The sequence below is a fragment of the Rhinolophus sinicus genome, linkage group LG04 (assembly GCF_036562045.2).
Source record: "Rhinolophus sinicus isolate RSC01 linkage group LG04, ASM3656204v1, whole genome shotgun sequence".
Classification (NCBI taxonomy): Eukaryota; Metazoa; Chordata; class Mammalia; order Chiroptera; family Rhinolophidae; genus Rhinolophus; species Rhinolophus sinicus.
This window is the reverse complement of record NC_133754.1, coordinates 183477728-183498100: the sequence shown is the minus strand read 5'-3', so window position 1 is coordinate 183498100 and position 20373 is coordinate 183477728. Positions and strand designations below refer to the sequence as shown.

The 20373-nt window shown below is 50.8% G+C and overlaps 1 long non-coding RNA gene across 1 annotated transcript; it reads right to left on the bottom strand.

Annotated features, from left to right (window-relative positions):
* Window positions 1–442: 442 nt before the first annotated feature.
* On the bottom strand, window positions 443–19567 carry LOC109445927 (uncharacterized). The gene is made up of 4 exons (XR_002137110.2): window positions 18794–19567; window positions 7965–9632; window positions 2036–2164; window positions 443–845 (listed from the first exon to the last, which is right to left on the bottom strand). It is a non-coding gene; the product is annotated as an uncharacterized LOC109445927 (long non-coding RNA).
* Window positions 19568–20373: the final 806 nt, after the last annotated feature.

The window sequence follows — 20373 nt, the reverse complement described above, 5'->3', positions numbered from 1 at the left end:
TGGTCTTTGAGTCCTTCCCAGCCACTCCCCTCCAGTCCCCTCTCCCCGGTGGGTGGGGTTCTGGGGTCCAAGCTTGGGAAGAGAGATCTTTTTCTGCAAGGGGAACTGGGTGCGTGTCTCCCCAAAGCTTTGGCCCCAGCAACGTTGTCTGCCAGCGCAGGTGGATGAAATCTAGGTTGCAGTGAGCCACTTACAGTGAGTTTACAGAGCACTTTCCGTCTGTGGGCTTTCTCTGAAGACACACTGGGAATGGACTTGGCCAAGGTCACACAGCGGGGTGCGGGGGTATTCAGGCTGCACTAGGCAGCACAGCAGCCACCAGCCACGTGGCACTACTGCGAAAGCACTTGAAATGTGGCTAGTCTGAATTCGGATGTATCTTAAGTGTAAGATACACACCAGATTGCAAAGACTTAGAATTTTAAAAAAGTAAATATCTCAATAATTTTAAATATTTATGACATATCGAATGATAATATTTTGGGTAGGTTAGGTGAAATACAAATATTATTAGAATGAATTCCACCAGTATTTTTTTTTTTTTTTTTTTTTACAAAGCTACTAGAAAATGTAAAATTACCTATGTGGCTGGCATGTGCATTTACACCTGGAGTCCTGTTGCTACTGGACAATGCTGGGCTGGAGTGTGGGCCAGTGACCTATAAGCAGATCCCATTTACCATCCACGGGCACCGCCGGGTGGGCCAGCTCCAGGCACCTCTGCAGGGTCTGGATCGGATCCTGTGGGTGTAGGTGTCAGCTGCACCACTTAGGAGCTGTCTGAGCCTCTCTTGGACAAGCCCCTCCACGCTGAGCCCCAGTTTTCTCATCCGTAAATGACACAGCTGTATTCACAGGGGAACAGGGTAGTTCTGAGGATTTGAAAGAACCATTCCAGTCGTCTATCCATATCCTTGTCACAACTGCCCCTAGGCTGTGAGCTGCGCAAGGGTGGGGCCAGGCCTGCTCTATCCTGCACAGATCAAGAGGCTAAGAAGTCTGTGCTAAACGAGTGAGGGCGTGTCCAACACCACTTGACGCTGGCTTTTCAGTGAAATTGTTCACTGTGGCTGTGAAGACAAGCCATTTTCAATCTATTTTCCACCTTTGCATGTATATCATGTTCATGAGATGCGAAGCCATGGGCGCAGGCAGATTTTGAAAACTCTCCCTCTCCTCACTTGGGGTCTGTTGAAAGCAGAACCTGAATTAAGGACTTGGGGTGGCCTTAAGAGGCAGGAAAGCGAGGCAGGGAAGGAGGAGGAGGAGAAATGAGGATGAGCTGATTCCCCGGGGCTCTAGAAGCATACAGCATGCCTCCCAGAATTGTCCTTCTAGAAGATGGGAGAAAGCGTCTACCCACTGGCTCCTGCACTCCATTACAGAACATTGTTCCACGGACCTTTCCCCACACACACTTCTGAGCTATGCTAGTGGCTTCAGGGGGCTTTGCGAAAAGCTCCAAGGCAGAAAAGCACCTGCTTGAGGCGGTGCGCCTGTCAGCAGGAGTTAGGACTGTCCACTTCATTGCAGCTGAAATCAGAGGTGGGACAAGGGGAGGTGATGTGGTCTCTAAAATTTATAAACACCAAAAAGAATTCACAATTACTACAACAAATAGATGAAGATCAGTAGCTGAACTTAAGGGCTATGGCTTATGGGCAGTTCTGGAAAGATAACTGAAACCCCATTCATTCATTCACTCACTCACTCATTCATTCATCTATCCATCTATTCATCCATTCATTAGTCAACCAATATTTATGGTATACTGCCTCTGGCTCAGGTCCTGGCCCATCCCAGAGAGGAGGGCAGAATGAAAGAAAGAGGTGAGGATGTCACTGTATCAACCAAGTGGAACCTTTCCTAATTCATAAATTAGGTAAGTCACTTGCAAACTTCAATCCTTTCATCTTCATTGGTAATAAGGTACTAATGCTGACTGTCACCCATTGTTAGTGACAGCACAACTGAAAACCCCAAAGGAAGGCTCAGCCTCTTCCCTGAGTGAAGGAGGACTTGGAAATGAACTCACCTCTCCATCCTGCCTTCCTGTGTTCACTCAGCAGGTAGCCCCTGCGTGCCTACTTGGTGCCAGGCTCTGTGCCAGTTCTGGGGCATGGTGGTGAATGTGATGGAGCCGTTGCCCTCCAGAGCTCATAGCCTGAAGGGAGAGAAGATACCATCCTTGCTGAGAATTGAGAATCCAAGCCCTAGAAAGGAGGGAGGGAGCTGCGGCCTGTTGGGTCTTGGAAAGCTTTCTGGAGGGAGTACAATTGAACATTCACCCCAAGGCCTCTGGGCCCCAGATGTGAGCTTCTGGCACAGACTAGACCTGGATGAACCCCATAACTGGCTGCTTGGCAGAGGATATTGGCAAACCCAGGCTTACTCCGGGCCATTTGCATGTCATTTGCATCTATCTGCATATGCGGTGGCACAGCCTGGTCTCTTATGCATTTAAATTGCAAGTTATTTGTCTCTTTTTGAAAGCTCTCATTTTTTTTTTTTCCCCCAAGGAGGGTTGGCTCCATTTTCCCAGCTTGCCCTTATAATGCAAAACTTGAGTTCCCCAGTATAGTGCAAGGCCATAGATCTGGGGGTGCAATATATGTTTGTTAGTCTGGCTTTCAGAGTACTTTGTTATTTTTAAGAGATCTGTAACAGCCTGGTTCAAAGAGAGTATTGGGCATGTGCACATTTTGGTACAGATGGGGAAATCGAGGCAGAGATATTTAACTGAGGTGCCCAACCTCACCTGCCATATTGGAGGCAGGACCATGGCTAGGACTCCTGATCTCTGATTCCATATCGACAGGGCCTTTAGAGGTCATCGGTTTGTGAAGATATGTGGAAGGTGGTCCAGAGGGGGGCAGGGACTCGCCCAAGACCACGCAGCTGGTCCAGGATGTAGGCTTGGCTCCCACAGCTTTGCTTGAAGACACTGGGCCCCTCTGTGAAGGTTCTTGTTTTGGCTGCTGTGTCAGTGGCCTCTGCTGCTTCAGAGGGTACCCTCCCCATAAATACCAAGTGTATTGATTTCTCCTTACTTGGGTCGCTGTCTAAACCTGGTAAGTGAATGTCACCCAACCCAGCCCATCCCATTCGATCAAGACCTGATGTAGCCCAGACTTGAGCTGGCAGGAGCCCTCATTGATCCTCTGACTGGGGACTTTGTGCTGCCTCAGAGGCACAGTTTGGGCCATCCCACAGGGTATAGGTCCCTGCCTGCACTCAGCAGATGCACCCTTACATGTCTGTGAAAGTAAACTTGTGGGCATCAGCTTGTATCTTAAAATGTGTCAACAGAGTAGAATGGGGGACTTACTAAAGGCCAACGTTAAGCTTAGCTGACCGCCCTGTCATGTGGAGATCTTGACTTGTAGGAACAGAACCATGCAGTTCACTGCTAACAACAGCTCCCACCTATTGAGCACTTTTGTGCAGGTACGGTGCTGGGCTTTCACTAAAGTTACTTCCATTCCTCATCCTGCAAGACAGGGACTGTTACTCCTGTTATACAAGAGAGGCCACCGAGGCTCAGTGAGATGAAGGGCTTTGCTCAAGATCATACAGCAAAGTATCAGGGTCAAGGGTGAACATCAGGGGTGGCTGGCTCCAGACCCCAACAAGAGGGCCTGTGATTTCCACTAAATCATATCACTTCCAATGTTAAATCTAAAATTAGGCCTAAGAAGAGCACTAATTTATAAATCTTAGGCAGCATAATGTAATACTTTATAAAGTGCAGCTTTGCTGGTAGTGGAGGAATAGCTTATATCAGATTAACTTTCTGCTGGTAACAATGATAAAATCTGGACAAAAATATATAAAACAGATTGGTTAGGAACTACGGGAGAGTGACCAGAAGCAGTCAGAAACTGGAGAGGATGTGACCCTTGAAACAAAGAAGCCATACTGATGAGAGACTCATTTATCTGGCTTTTCCCCTGAACACATTCTCTATGTAGTACATGGAGGACAGAACTCAAGCAGAAAGCAGAAGCCTTATTGGCTAACAAGTAGGAAATTGGAGTGTAGTGCCTCCAGAGCAGCTAGAAATTGCGAGAGGAAAAATCCCAGAAAAGAGAGCCAGAAAGGGAGAGAACTCCCCTCAAATCCTTGGCTGACGCTGGCACGGAGCACGACTCCAAGAAGCCCAGGGGAAAACACAGCCTAAAGGCTGAAAATGCTGAGCAGAGATTTCTGCAGCTGCATGGCATCGGGGAGACAGATTTTCTTGTTTAAATCTCACCAAGTTAGAGTGTTTTGGCAGACTTTTGATTGAGATCCGGGGAGACCATGACTTAGAAGTAAGGACCAAAACCAACCTTCCAAACAAATTCTAACACCAAGCCTCCACAAGATCAAGGTGAGTGGCCAACAATTAAACAGAACATTATGCAAAATTTTTCAGAGGAATATAACACAATCCAGAATCTCTACAAGGTATCATCACAATGTCCAGTATAAAATAAAAAATTACTAGATATGGAAAGAAACAGGAGAATGTGACACATAGACAAGATTTTTTTAAAAGTCAGTAGAAACAGATTCAAAGACAACCCAGATGTTGGAATTAGTAAGCAGACTCTTAAATCATTATGCTATATTTGTTAAAGGATCTATAAGAAAAGACAATTAGAATGGATGAACACATAGGAAAATTTAGGAGTGCATTAGATTCCTAGAACTGCCAGAACAAAGCCACAAACTGGGTGACTTACAACAACAGAAATTTATTCTTTCACAGTTTCAGAGGCTAGAAGTCTGAAATCCAGGTGTTGGCAGGGTTAGTTCCTTCTGAAGGCTCTGAGGAAAAATCTGTTCCATGCTTCTCTCCTAGCTTCTGCTGATGGCTGGCAATCCTTAGCATTCCTTGGCTTGTATGTACATCACTCCCATCTCTGCCTCCATCTTCACATACTATTCTCTCTGTGTCTTCCTCTTCTTCTTATAAGGACACCAGTCATATTGGATGACTTACTCCAGTATGACCTCATCTTAACTAATTACATTTATAAAGACCCTATTTCCAAATGAGGCAATATTCTGAGATACTGAAGGTTAAGACTTCAAAATATCTTTTGGGGGGACTTGTTTCAACCCATAACAAAGAGAGATGGAAACAAAAAAACAACAACAAAGGAATCAGATCAAATGCTAAACTGTAAAATATACTACCTGAAGTCAAACATTCATTAGATGGGATTAAAAGTCATATAAACATCCGTTGGATGGGATTAGACCCAATAAAAAAAGATCAGTGACTTAAAGATAGATCAATGGAAATTAGCCACACTGAAGCTCAAAGAGAAAAATGATTGAAAAAATGAATATAGCCTGAGTAACCTATGGGACAGGATCAAGCAGTCTTGAAACCTATGTAATTGGAGTCCCAGAGGAGGAAAGAAAGATAATGGGGCAGAAAAAAACATATATGATGAAGTAATGGCTAAGAATATTTCAGGTTTGATTAAAAAAAAAAAAATCAAGGAAGTTCAGTGACCCCTAAACAGAATAACAACAAAGAAAAGTATACTTAGGCACATGCTGGTCAGACTGCTGAAAACCAAAGATCAAGAGAGAACCTGGGAGGCCGGCCCCGTGGCTCAGGTGGTTGGAGCTCCATGCTCCTAATGCCAAAGGCTGCCAGTTCGATTGCTACATGGGCCAGTGGGCTCTCAACCACAAGGTTGCCGGTTGGACTCCTTGACTCCTGCAAGGGATGGTGGGCTCCGCCCCCTGCAACTAAGTTTGAACACCACACCTTGAGCTGAGCTGTCGCTGAGCTCCCAGATGGCTCAGTTGGTTGGAGCGCGTCCTCTCAACCACAAGGTTGCTGGTTCGACTCCCACAAGGGATGGTGGGCTGCGCCCCCTGCAACTAACAACAGCAACTGGACCTGGAGTTGAGCTGTGCCCCCCACAACTAAGATTGAAAGAACAACAACTTGGAAAAAGTACACACTATTCCCCAATAAAGTCTGTTCCCCTTCCCCAATAAAATAATAATAATAATAATAATAATGATGAAAAAATCTGGGAAGCCACTGAGGGGAAGTGGGGAAGACAATTATGTATAGGAAAACAATGATGCAAGAGACAACAGACTTCTCATAAAAACAATGCAAGTCAGAAGATGATGGAACACCTTAAAAGCAATGAAAGAAAAAAAAATCTGTCAACTTAGAATGCTATCAGTGAAAATGTCTTTCCAAAGGGAAAAACAAAAACATGCTTGAATATGTAAGAGAGAATTTGTTGCCAGTAGACCTGCATTATAAGAAATGCTAAAGGAAGCTCTTCAGGCTTACGGGAAATGATAGCAGATAGAATTTCAGATTTACAGGGAGCACTGGTAATGGTAAATATGTGAATAGATACAAACTATTGTTTTCTTTTTGTTCTTTAAAAATTAATCGACTCCTTAAAGCAAAAAAGACAATGTATTCTTGGATCTCTAACACATATAAAAGTAAAATATATGATCACAATAATACAAAGGACAGGAGAGGATAAAATGGAATTCTATTTTTGTAAAGTTCCTACAGAATACATGAAGTTGTGTGTTATTATTGGAAGGTAGACTGTGATAACTTAAGAATGCATATTGTAACCCCTAGAGAGCAACCAAAAATATAAAGAGGTATAGCTGAAAAGCAGAGGAGACAGAGTGGAATGGTTTTAAAAACTTGATTAACCCAGCAGGAGGCACAAAGGAACAAATGATCAAAGAAGAAGAGAGGTGACAAATAGATAACAAACAGCAAGACCATAGATGTAAACTCATCCACAACAATAAATACATTAAATGTAAAGGGACTAGACACTCCAACTGAAAGGCAGATATTGTCAGACTTGGTAGTAAAAGCAGTCAAGTCTGAGTTCTTTGTGTGTAAGTGGGAGAATTAAATGAGGTGGTACGTCGAAGCTCTGAGCACAGTGCCTGGCTCACAGTGGGTGCTTCTTAAGTGAAAACTCTGAACTTATTTTACTTTCCTGGAAGCCTGTCAGTGAACTTCCCGTGAGGAGGACCCAGTTGGCCATCCACACAGAATCCTGCTCAGCTGAGCATCCATCCAACTGGCCTTTGTTGAGCAATGTGGGTTATTTAACCACTTTTCAGGAGCAGAGGGTGACTCTCCTCCTTTACCAGTTTCAAATCAGAAGGGGAAGGAAGATTAAGGCACAAGGGGATCCTCAAATCTGGGACTGGAACTGAGCTTTCCTGAGGCTGGCCGGGGTCAGCAGCTTGTGGCCAGTGCGGCCACCTCATGCTGCCCAACCCCCTCTTCTTCCTCGGAAGATGGCGCCAGCAGTCTGCCCACCAATCTCCAATCCCCCAGGGACGCAGGCAAGGCCTCCTCCCCCAGGGGAGCTTTTGCTCTCTGACCTCGGAGGTCAGCCCCTTTCTTAACCCTGGCATCTAACTCCCTCCGGTCAAGCCATGGCACCCAGTGTTTGGTCAGCAGGTTTTGGGTACAGAACAACAAAGCTGTGTCATAGGGCTGGAGCAGGAGAAGTTGCATTAGGCTCCGTCAGCCCAGGGTGGGCTATAGGCCCTAGGTTACCTCTTGCTAGTTGGTGGCCTGTGTGGGCAAGGAAAGGGGGACTAGGGGACCCTGACCTGCACTCCTATGGGTCCTTCCCCTCAGACCATGTCAGGCCTCTCATTTGAATTCAGAGCCTTGAGGACCAAAGTGCTATTTCTAGCAACTTCCTGACTGTCCAGTCCATGGGTGTCGCCCTTCTCCAAATCCCTACCACTAACCCTCCTCCCACACCACGGTAACCTCTACCCCGAATTCTAACATCATAGACTCGTTTTGCCAGTTTTTTGTCCTTTATATAAATGACATGTCCAACACAGGATGTTTATGGGATTTGTCTGCATTGTTGTGTCTAGATGCAGATCGCCCATCCTCAGAGCTGCCACCCACCCACTGTACAAAGCGTCTTCACCTGGTTGATCCACCCTGCAGCTGCGGGGCTTTCTGGTTCATTCCGTGTCAGGCTATGATATAGAGCTGCTGTGGACACACGGCTGCCTAGGAGCGAAGTGCTGAGTCAGAGGGCTGAGCTGCTCACTTCCAGTCCTCCTGATGCGCTTCCCACAGGGGTTGGACCAGTTTACGTTCCCACCGTGAGGCGTAAGTTCCGGTTGCTCCACGTGCTCACCCACCTGCGATATCGTCAGTCTTCACTTTAGCTTTTCTGATGTCTGAAGCGGTAGCTCACCGTGGTCCTAATTTGTGTTTCCTCTGATAAGTCACGAAGCTGAGCACGTTTTCATGCATTTGTTGGTCATTTGGATATTCTCTTGTGAGGTACTTTAAATCAACTTTTCCCCCTATTTTTCTCCGGAATTGTCTGCCTTTTTCTTATTGATTTAAAAGGCCCTTCTTCTCTGCCCCACACACTCAAAGCCACAGTGGTGGGGCCATATTTTCACTGTTACCAGTGACAGGGTTTCAAACAAAAGACAATATGTCACATAAAAGTAATCTGATTTGAACTGATTTCGTATTTGAGTGACCAATTTGTCCTGGTTGTGTGGTTGTATAGAGAGAGCTACAAGGAGTTTACAGCTCGTTTTGTGTTTGTATGTGTTGAAGTAACACCACAGTGAAAATCATTTCAGGCAACAATGAGGGCCCATGAGACCCACCCCTTCTCTTGGTAAACAGGAGATTTTCAAAACACAATGCCAATGTGGTAATTCTCCTGCATGACGCATCTCAAAGGATCCCTTCTGCCTGGGGTGGATGAGGCCCCTTGACCTGGCGCCCTGGCCTCCCAGGTTTGCCTGGCACCTGTGCCTGCTCCCTGGTGTCATGCACTGAAGCTGTTCGCCTCTTTCTGGATCATGGCCTCTCACACCATGTGATCTCTGGGCCTAGGCTCCCAGCTCTTGCTGCTCCCTACTTTGGAGCAGCCTCGGCCCATGACTCCCCCTTTTGTTTAGAGTGAATTCCTTACTCAGAGCTCAGCAAAATTGTCACTTCTCAGGGAAGCCCTCACTACGGCCCTGAAATCCACCATCCCAGCTGAGCACTTTCCTTCTTTGCATAATCTCAGCTGCAATTATTAATATATTTGTGGCATTTTTCCCTCCTAGACTGCAAGTTCCAGAAGGCAGGGATGCATTTTTTCCCCCACCTTTCTTTCTTCAGGTTCTACGCCAGGGCCTGGCATTTGGTGAGTGCTCAACAAATGTTTGTTGAGTGACTTAATGACCTGAGCTTGTGTAACCCTCTCACTGTAATGATGCTGAAAGGCAGGGAGGGCCCAAGGTCACATGTAAGAAAGGGCCAGGTCCTGACTGTGGTGGAGGAAACGCAAACCTGTGATAAAATTGTATAGAACTAACTACACACACAGAAGAGTCTAAGGAAAACTGGGAAATCTGAATAAGATCCGTGGGTTGTGTCACTGTCCATACCCCGGTTGTAATGTTGTCCTATACTTCTGCTAGACGTAATGTTGTCCCAGCTCTGCTTACCCAACCACACAGAATGTGAAGGAAAGTCCCCTTTGGCCAGCAGCACAGGGGCCAGGTCCACCTCTTCGTGAGTCCAGAAGACCCTTAGGATAATGTAGTCCAATTCTTTTGTGCTTCAAGTGAGGAACCTAAGAACCAGAGAGAGGACAGGCGTTGTTTAGAGCCATGTGGTAAGGCAGAAGCTCGGCTGGGTCTAGGACCCACGTTGCCTGACACTCAGCATTCTTTCCGCTGCCCCTAACTTTCTCAGAGGCAGGAGACCAGAGGGGGTGGGGGTTGTGTTTCAGAGGCAAGAGCCTCTGAGTATGGCTGGTGCAGATAGGGGTCTGATGACAAAGGCCTGCCTTGTTCTCCTACAGTCTATCCCAGAGTCCCTTGGGGCGGTACGGAATTCCTATCTATGGGAAGCTGGAAGAGGATGGGGACATTCTGGGAGAAAGACTGCGGATGCTGGCAGTGAGGCAGGAAGGACAATTCACAGCTGAGGAAACTTCCACGGCCTGACCTGGAGGATGTCCCACCTCTCCCTGGCCTGGACTAGCAGTTGTGATGGGAGACCTGATTGCAATGATTCACTTAACTCTTCCTGGGCAGAGGAAGGTGACATTATTTTAATAAAAAATTGTATTGAGATAATTGTAGATTTACATGCAGTTGTAAGAAATAATACAGAATGATCCCAGGTACCCTTTACCCAGTTTCCCCCAATGGAAACGTCTAGCAGAACTAAAGGACAACATTACAACTGGGGGATGGACAGTGACACCACCCATGGATCTTATTCAGATTTCCCAGTTTTCCTTCGACTCTTTTGTGTGTGTATTTAATTCTATACAATTTTATCTCAGGTTTGCATTTCCTCCACCATAATCAGGATCCAGAACGTTTCCGTCGCCATAAGTTTCCCTCCTCCATGTTCTTTTAGAACCATCTTATCTGTCCTCCTCTGCTAAAATTTCAGTATTTCAAAAATGTTATCTAAACAAAATTGGAGAGTGTGTAACCTTTTGGGGTTCACTTTTCCCCTCAGCAGACAACAGCATGATCTCATAGCCCCAGGTGGGAGTGGGGACATCTGTTATTCCCATTTTATATGTGAGCAAACTGAGCCCCAGAAACTCCAGAGCCGGCACTCTTGGTGACCACAGCAGGAAGCATTTCCTCAAGAGAGGAGCACCTTGGGTGGGGAGATGGGCTGGGGCCAGGACGCAATGGCCCCTTGGGCCTTCCTCAGCCATACTGTGATCCAGCCCGTCCTCTGTATGCCCTGTGTGTGTCGGGGCGTCCCCTCCTGCCCTCCCCTGCCCCCAGGGCTGTATCTTCCCTCCATGGTGAGGAGGTGACTAGGGGCTGCTGGATCTGAGTCTGCTAGCTTGAGGCCCTGCTTGGCCACTGAGGAACAAGGTGGCCCCATCCTCTGAACCTCTGGTTCCTCCTGGGTAAAGCAGGGGGAGGGGAAGGATCGCACCCTGCAAATCCGTGAAGATGCAATGAGGCAACATGTGAGGAGCAGTCAGCAAAGTGCCAGGCGCAGAGTGAGCCCCCAGTGCATGCCGCCCCGCCTGAGGCCCCATTTGGCAATGAATTATGTATGGCCTTCTGGCAGCCCTGCTCACTGGGGCTGGCGTTCTCCAAGCTTCTCCTGGGCCTCTCTCTGCAGTGAGGGGCGCAGGCTCTCCAAGGGGGGCAGACAGCATTCTTTGTCTCTCCTGCAGGGACTTGACCCACTTCTGGTGGCTGATTTCTCAGTTCCCAGAATGCCCATTTCACAGAACCAAGGTCTGGGATCAGCTCAGGAACATAATGATGGTGATGATAATAATATAGCAGCCGCATCAATAACAACAATAATGGTGATGGTACCAGCTGGGCTTTATTGCACCTTTCTGATGGGCCAGACACATTTAACAGACAATTAATTGTTCATTCAACAAAAATCAGAGTATCCACCTGGGTAGGCACTGTCCTAGGTGCTGGAGGCATAGCAGGTGGCAAAACAAAGTCCGGCCCTCACGAAGCTCAGGTTCTACTGTGGGAGAGTAGGCAATTAACCAATGAGTAACTGATTACATTATATGGCAGATGGTAGGGGCTGTGAAGAAAGAGAAAGGAGAGCAAGAAGGGTGAGAGGAGACGGGGACAACCAGGGCAAATCTCGCTGAGGAGGTAGCATTTGAGCAGAGCCCTGAAGGAAGTAGAAAAGCTATCTCGTGAGATGTCTGGGGAGGAATATTCCACAGAGCAGGAGCAATTACAAAGGGCTTGAGGCAGGACATGAGCCTGTGTCTGAGGTACTGCAGGGCAGCTGGTACGGTGGGAGACATCAAATTCTGTGGGCAACCCTGTGAGCTGCCCATGTGCCAGTATTGACCCATTTTAGAGATGAGAAAACTGAGTCAGAGATTGTTTATAACATTTGTTTTCTCGTATGCTATGCTGTAGACGTATTCCTGTGTTTGACTGCAAGGGTTGCCCTGCACTTCACTGTGGGTGTTAGGAAATATGTGGTGTATGTGTCATATTATTTTTCTACAACCGGAAAAGTTATGGAATCATCTGCCCAGGGATTTAGGGTCAGGGATGGGAAACCTGTGTGAGCCAGGTCTTCACCCATGATTCCTGCTACCAGACCATCCCCACCTGCCTCATATCACAGGCCTGTTCCTATTTCTCTCCTTTACCAGCCTGTAAACTCCCAGTATCACATCAGCATCTCACAGCCTACACAGAGGAGATGCTGTCTCTGCTTGCCCACAGCTCCTGATTGGGCCCATGCTGGGCATTTTATGTGGAGGCAAGGCCAGAGAAGCCACAATCCAGGCCTGTGGCCAGATGGCTCCACTCCAAGGCAGACCCAGGTGGCAAGCGCGGAGCTCATCGATGGATCTGCCAATGCCGGCCCCAGCGGCCACGAGAGGTGTTTGGGCGTGGACATGTGCTGTCTGACATGTCCAGTGATGGCCTGGATGAGAAAGGAATGGCGAGTGTTTTTCTTCCATCTCTACCTGGGTGAGGAGGGTGCGAGGCAGCCCATTCAGAGAGAGTCCCGTGTTTCCCCGAAAATAAGACCGAGTCTTACATTAATTTTTGCTCCAAAAGACAAAATTAGGGCTTCTGTTCAGGGGATGTCATCCTGTAAAAGCAGGCTAGGGCTTCTTTTCCCGTTAGGTCTTATTTTCAGAGAAACACAGGAGGTAGGAATGACTCTGCAAAAGGGAGGAGTGGCTGAAAATGAGGACAAATCTGCTGGGGAAGGCAGACCCGCTCAGCAGAGGCCTCCTCCCAGGGACAGCCTCCCTACCTCCAGGTTTGCCCTTCTAATCCAGCCTGCAAAGCTTGCAGATCATTCTTCCTAATTAATCCTCCTACCTGAGCCTCCAAACCTTCGTGGTTCCCCTTGCTGCTGAAGGCCTTTTCATGCCTGGCCCCATTGTTTTCCTCCAGGAACACAACTGGCTACCCTCACTCACCTCCAAGCCTTTGTCCTCATTATTTCCCATGTCTGACACTGGAGACAAACTTGTAGGCCAGCCCTGACCATCAGAGGAGGCGATCTTTCTATTACTGCTCAGGGCATCTCGGATCTACCCAGCCTGCTCCATGCCACGTCGTCCTGGTCAGCACAGCCCTGCTTGCCTGAGCCCCTGCAGCAGTCTCCTGACTGGCCTCCATGCCGTGCCGTGGGAGAAGTCCCAGCTCCCAGCTCCTGGCAGTGGAGACCCTTCCTAATCAGCCGTGCTCCAGCCTCATGGCTCCCCACCAAATCTCTCCCCACCCCCCTGCACCTGTTTGGTGTGACAAAGCTGCATAGGGTTCCCTGGTCCTCTCTCACTTTGGAACCTTCTTGTGTGTGGTTTCCTCTGCCTGGAACACCTTTCCCTCCCCTCTTGGCCTGGCTCACTCTTATCCTCCAGGACACACAGTGTTGATCGGACCTCCTATAGCAAGACTTCTCGAATTTAGGACTCTGCCTCTTGGCTCCCAGAGGCCTTCCATCCCTGGCATCCTCATACTTCTCTCTCCAGATTGAAACTGGCTGACTTCTAGGCCATGATCTCATGAGGACAGAGCCCCACCTTGGCCTGTCTCCCCCAGTCGGGCCAGGGCTGTGTGCCTAGGAGGTGCTCACGAAAGCCCAGAGGGAAGATGTAGGAAATGGTATAGTAACATTTATTAAGCTGCTATTCCATGCCAAGCCTTTTACGTGCAACACAACAGCCCCACCGCGAGGGACTGCATGACCAAGGCTTTCTGACACCACCTGGCCACACCCAGCACCCGTGGGCTGCTTAATCTGTATAATGGGCATAATCCTGGATCCTATCTAACAGCCTTGTGAGAATAAAGGAAATAGTTCATGTCAAGTGACCATCTCAGCCCCAGGTATTCAGTAGGCATTTAATATTCCTTTTACTCGTGGTTACGGGGACTCTAAAGCTGGCCTCTGTGGCTTCAAATCTAGGCTCCTCCACTTCTGGCTCTGACTTTGGGCAAGTTATTTAACCTCTCTGGGCTTCAGTTTCCTCATTCTCCGTCTGTCTGTCTGTCTGTCTGTCTCAGAACTGTAGGGAGGATTAAATAAATGAATATGCGTACAGAGTTTGCACAGTGGTTGGAGCAGGAAAAGGGCTGAGCAAACACTGGATGTTATTATTACTGTCTCAGGATTACCCTGAGGGCCTCAATTCTGATACTAATGAGGAGACTCTAGCTTCCGGGGAAGCTTCCAAAGTTGCTGATCTGAGTTGGGGCAGGAACGGGATGTCAGAACTTGTGAAAACTGACTTTCCACCCCTCGCATCCCCTGAAACCACTCCATCTATGCCTGACGGTCAGAGTCACCAGGAAGTTCTTCCTCGTACCTGTCCTAAATCCTTCCCACACTGATTTGTCTGGGTTCCCATCCAAGCCTGGAAGGAAAGATGAGGGTAGGAGCAGGGTGAATCCTAGTAATTCCCAGCTCATCCCAGAATCCAGTGAGTGAGCGGCCCCAGGGGGCCGACAGCCACCTCCGTGCCCCCTGAAGGTCTCCCAGCCAGAGCCAAATGCAAAACCACTTTTGTCCCCTGCATTTCAGGCCTTGGGGACAGACTGGGGTGAGTGTGTGTCTGAAGATGGGAGGGGAAGAGGAAGAGGGTCTGAGCAGGAGGAAAGCTGGACCAGGATGGACAGCCAGAGAGGGGAAGGGGTGTGGGAAACAGAGAGCGTGGGTCAGGGCCGCAGGGCTGGGAAAGGGAGCCTGGGGAGGCCTGTGAGCGCGGGAGAGGGAGGCCTCATACCAGACACTGTCTAGACGCAGCAATTATTGTCAGCTCGAACACCCAGGCTCTGCCGGCTCAGCTGAAAGGGAGCTTAACAAAGAGCTGAGAGAGGAAGAAAGCGGGGAGAAAAGCGCCCGCGGAGCCGGCTCCGCGCCTGTGGGGCTCTTTCTCTGCCCGGTGACCCCCCTTTGTGCTCCACAGAGATGCCCTATCAGGCCAGGGTCATGTGTGGGTTTGGGGGTGGGAGAGTGGGGTGCCTTGCAGGAGATGCATTTGGTACTTGCGTTTCTTTACTTGGAGGATAGTGGCAGAAGGAACTGAACTCCCGGGGAGAGAGCAGGCCTGAGAACTGGAACCCCAGTTCCACCCACCTTCCTGCTGACGAGTGCTGAGCCAGTTATCAATTTCTCTGAGCCTTGGTTTTCTCGTCTGCAAAATAGGCACAATATCACCGCTTGGCCCATAGAGAGACGGTGGCAAGTCTACTGCTCTTCCACCCTGGAGGGCTGCAGCCCACACCCCTTATACCAGTGGGGAAACCTTAGGGCACCCAGTGGCCTGGGACAGGCCACTTCCCTTGCTAAGGGCCTTACCTCCATCATTTCTCTGCCTCTACCATTATGATCCCCCCACCCCCAACCCCATTTTGCAGATGAAGAAACTGGGGCATGCAGAGGCCAGAGCTCATAGCCAGTCAGCAATGGGTTTGGATTCAGGTTTATCCCTGAATCTTAACCATGACTTTATGATGTGTACTCAACCTGTGGGGTGGGAGGGCTAATGGTAGATGGCAGGACTGATGGGAAAGCCACAGGCCAATGTGATCCAAGAGTCTGCAGGTAGAGTGAAAGCCGCAGGTAGCCGGGCCACTGCCCCAGCTGCTGTCTGGGACCAGGCCTCGGCGGAGCCACTGGGCTCTGGTATGAAGGGCAGCTCTGGGCTGAGCAGACCTGCCCTCCCATCCTGGGAGAGGATAGGCTGGGGCCTGAGAAGGAAGTGGGTATGGGGGACCCTGGGATGCTGCAAAAAGTCCTCCTCAATACCCTGCAGTAGTTAGGGGTACAGACATTGCCCTCCAGCTAATAACTTAGTACCTTCCACTCCGGCTCCTTGGGGAGCGGGTCAGATGCTGGTCCTGAGTTCCAGAATAATGGGGGAGGAGTGAAGGGGATGGTGCTGGGTTTCCAGAGAGGTGACTTGGGGGCGGGGGGCAAGGGTCCTCCTCCATCCATCATCCCTTGATCTGGCCTATCAGGCCATTCTGTGGTCCTACAGAAGTTGGATGTATTCCCTGGGTCCTCAAGTAGAGGGCAGGACACTCAGTGCAAGGGATACACACACACTCACTATCACACTCACACCCGTCAGCTGGGCCCCTGACACACTCCAGGCATATATATGCCCCCTCCAGCCTTGGGGTACAGGCACTGGCTGCCTGAGACTCAGCCCCAGCTGGCCCTGCCACACATTTGCTGAGCACCTTCACGGTCCAGCATTGGAAAGTTACCTTCTGCTCCCACACTTCTGACACTCAGCGCTACAGGTGGAGTTCAGAACCCTCTGCCTGCAGTCAAGGCCCACCATAACCAGACTCAGCCCCTCTTTCTAGAAGATTCCACAGTACCACACGTGGTTCCCTTTGCCCTTCTCTCTGCCTTGCTCAAGCTGTTCTCTCAGCCTGCCCCCTTCAACCTGCCCCCCCCCCACCATGTCTCAACACAAAGGCCTGACCTCCTACAACATGTTCCCCTTGGCTGCCCTCGGCCTCAGGACAAGTCTCCTGTTGGTCCTCCCTGACACCTCCCTGGCCTCCTTCACCTCCCACATCATGACACACTAACTCCTGTCCTCTGTGCCTCCCAAATAATCCAAGGCCAGCCTCCCCTCTGTCTCAGAGGCTACAGCCCTGGGCCAGACCGCCGTCACTCTCCCAGGACGTTGGTACCACTTCCCTGGGTCACTCTTGTCCTCTACAGCCCTCAGTGGGCTTTGCAGATCTGGTCTCCTCTCTTTGCTCTAAAACGCTTCCAAATCTTCCAGTGGCCTCCAGGACAAAGGCCACATGGACCCTCTCTCAGCCTCTCAGGTCTGCGCCTCGGGATCCCATCCAGGCCATCCCTGTCCCTGTCCCAGCCCCCTCCAACAGTTATTCTTCATCTAGTTAGCCTCCCCTGGTCCCAGGAACTCTTCCTCAGGGAGCCTTCCTATGACCCCTGCAGAGGTCAGGCCCCTGGGACCAGCCCTCAAGCCCCCTGCACAGTCCCCTCCCAGCATGCTGTGTGCTTGTCAGTATTTAATGTATTATTCATGAGAGTTTGTGCAGCCTCTGCCTCTCCTGCAGGACTGAGAGCCCCATGTGGGCCCAGCTGTGTCTGTCTTGTTTGTCTCTGTGTCCCCAGCACCATCCCTTAGGCCCATCTCTGGGTTTGCTTTTCATCCTGGCTCCACCTCAGGGCAGGAGACAGGGAGCACTAGGTCCCTTCTGCCTTCCCCTCTAGGAACCCCTCCCCGCAAAGGCCATGGGGTTTTCAGGACAGTCTGCCTTGCTCCTCCCCCAGTGGTCCCTACATGGGCAAGGACATGTTGGCTGGAGAGCATCCTAAAGCAGGGCTGCGGCTGCCTTGTGCCCCCCTCCAACTCTCCAAGCCCCAGGGCCTCGCACAGACCTGGGGTGGTGGTGCCCAGCAGGGCGCTGCTCTCAGCCCAAGCCAAGGAAGGCCTGGTGGGCAGCCTGAGGTGGGTCCAGCAGAAGAGCCCCACAGAGCTGGGGACAGGGAGACGAGTCAGAGGGGTGCAGGGAGGGGCTGAAGAGGGAGGCAGGGGCCCCTCCACATCCAGTCCCCTCCCAGAGACCCCTGCTAGCTGCCTTGCTCTACTCCAATTGGCCCTGCCTCTCCGTCCCCTCCCCTCCATTGTGCCTCAGCCTGCCCCTCTCCTCTCCTCCCTCGCTTCCCTCTCCCCTCTCCTGCGCTCTCCTTCCTTTTCCCTCCCCTCTCTCCATCCTCCTCCCCCATCTCTCCTTCCTCCCCCCCCCCACCTCTCTGCTCTTCTTTCCTCCCTTCTCTCCTCATTTCTCTGAGTCCTTCTCCCTCGCCTCCTTCCTTTCTTCTTCCTAGGTTAAAAATAATCAACTTTCTGGGAAGCTGCAGCTCCTGCTGAGACGCCCTCCCCACACTTGGGAGCCCCTGAGAATAGCTTTCTGCGGTTCTCAACTCGAACCCCTCCTCTCCCCTCCGCCCCCTCCCCGCGAGCTGACTAATCAGCCGGCCGCGGCAGCAGTGCCAGCTTGGCTGGAAAAGCATTAACCGCTTCGTGCCCAGACGGCGGGACCCGCGCGCGGCCCCTGCAGACCGGCCCAGAGGGGCCCAAGAGCCCGGGCATCACTGGAAGCTGCCAGTCTGCTTCCTGGCCCGAAGCTCTGAATTGCATATAGCAGATGCTCATTTAATATTGATGGTTGGATGAATTTTGACCTTTGACCACCAAACCAGCTGTTTGTGCAGCTAACTCGGGGTTAGGTGGCCGCGAAGGGACATCTGGGTGCGCGTTAAATGCGGACACCCAAGGGATAGGGAGGGGCTGACGGGTAGTGGCCTGGAGCGGGGTGTGACTGGGCCGGAAGACTCCCTCCGCATGGCCAGGAGGACCTCTTGCTCTCTGGCGTTAGGCACCGCCTGAGGGCCAGGTCTGCGCCCCTTAAGTGTAGGCCAGGGCAGGGAGAAGCCCCAAACTGTCATGGGATCCAATAAACCACTGCTGATCTGGCCTTTCGTGATTATCCTCTCCCATCTTACAAAAAGGGAAACTGAGGCCCAGAGGAGGCAGGACGTCTCCAGGTTCCTGCCGCAGACTTTGCTGGATTCAGGACTGCCGAGAACTTCAACTCCCGCAAGCGGGGTTCTGCGGGTGTAAGGCTGTGGCTCAGGGAGGATATCAAGGTCAAAGGTGAGAGGTAGGTGGGGAAAGACAGAACGTGAAGGCTGCAAGTCCCCACCGGCTCCGCCCACTCCGCGCGGTTTCCGCATTACCTCATCGCAGCGCGCGCCTATTGGCTCGTTCACCCGGAGGCCGGCCCAATGCGGCGCAGCTGTTAACCCTTTCCGCCCCGCGGGCCCAGCCCTGGCAGTGCCACTTGTCTCCGCGACCACGCGGCCTTCAGGCGCCCAAAGGCCACGGAGACCAGGGAAGAGTAGCGTGGCGGCAGGCCCACGACCGGAGATCCCAACGGCTTGAGCACGGGTTGGACAGCCTGGCTTGGGCCTCTCCCCCCCTACAAGCTGTGTGACCTTGGGCAACTGATCTCACCTCGCTGAGCCTCCTCCCCTTGTTTGCTCAGCTGCGAAAAGAGTTGAATGATGTAACTCCTGCCCTCCCTAATTCCTTCCCCTAGCTCTTGCCAAGTATGGGCAGACATGGGCTCCCGTTCCACATTGCTTCTTCACTGCAAGAGGTACAGTTATGATTATGGGTTTTCAGAAGAGGAAACCGGCTCAAAGCAGTGAACCCGCCTCCCAAGGTCACATAGCAAGAAAGTCAGAGAGCTGGGATTTGACCCCAGCTCTTTGTGCGTTCTGAGCCTGGACTCCTACCCGGCAAAAGATACTGTTTCTGCTGGGAGCTGCTACTTCTAGGAGCTCTTGGTCCTGCAGGAGGGACAGGACTCACGTCTCCTGCCAGTCAGAACACCATGCGCCACTGTGACCAAATAACACCAGTGACAAACTGGAGAGCGAGGGCCTCCAGGGAGGGAAGGCTTCCTGGAGGACGAGGGGCTGAAGTTGAACATTCAAAGGGGGAGGCAAGAGGACCTTCAGATAAAGACAGAGGGACTGAACAGACACCAAAGTGGGGTCAGGAAGTTCTGAAGGAAGCCTGCAGGATCCCCTGGGGTTAACAGGCTGGTCAAGGGTCACCCACCAGACATCATGTGGGGCCCAGGGAGGCTGCTCTTCTGGGTCGCACTGGGGGGCTGGAGCACAAGCAGAGGCCCCCACACCTCATGTCTCAGAATTTACAAGTTATACATCAAGCTAACAAACTGCTAAATAAAATATGTTCTGTCCTCTGTCTTTGACAAATACATCTTCCTAAGGACAAATACACCCGGAAGGCTGGGTTTGTATCTAGAAGTCTGGGGTCTGTGCTGGAAACGGCAGCACAGGGAGAGGAGGCCCTGCCTCCGGCTTCCCACTCAGCCCCTCTTTTCTTTCTGCCCCAGTTTTTACCCCTTCCCATGGCGGGGCAAGGCGGGGGGGTTGCGTGCTCAGGTGTGGACACTCCAGCCTGTGTGCATAAATTATATCCACACTCACTGCAAACAGCCACTTCTTGGTCGCCCATAGGGCTTAGGGGTGCCCAAACCAACAGGCATCTCAGAACACCCTAAAAGAATGGACCCAGGAAGTGGGCTGGAGGTCACTGAGCAGGGAATTCTGGGGTTCCAGGTGCCAAGACCATGGATCTAGCTGGGCATATCCCCTTGTTCGAGAGGATTCCTTGCCCCATGAGGAAGGAAGGGCACAGTGAGAGGCGGGTCAGAGTGTGCCCTCTAAAGCCTAGGACTCAGGTCTGAAGGTGCTGCTGAGGTCCCTGGATGCTGCTGCAGCTG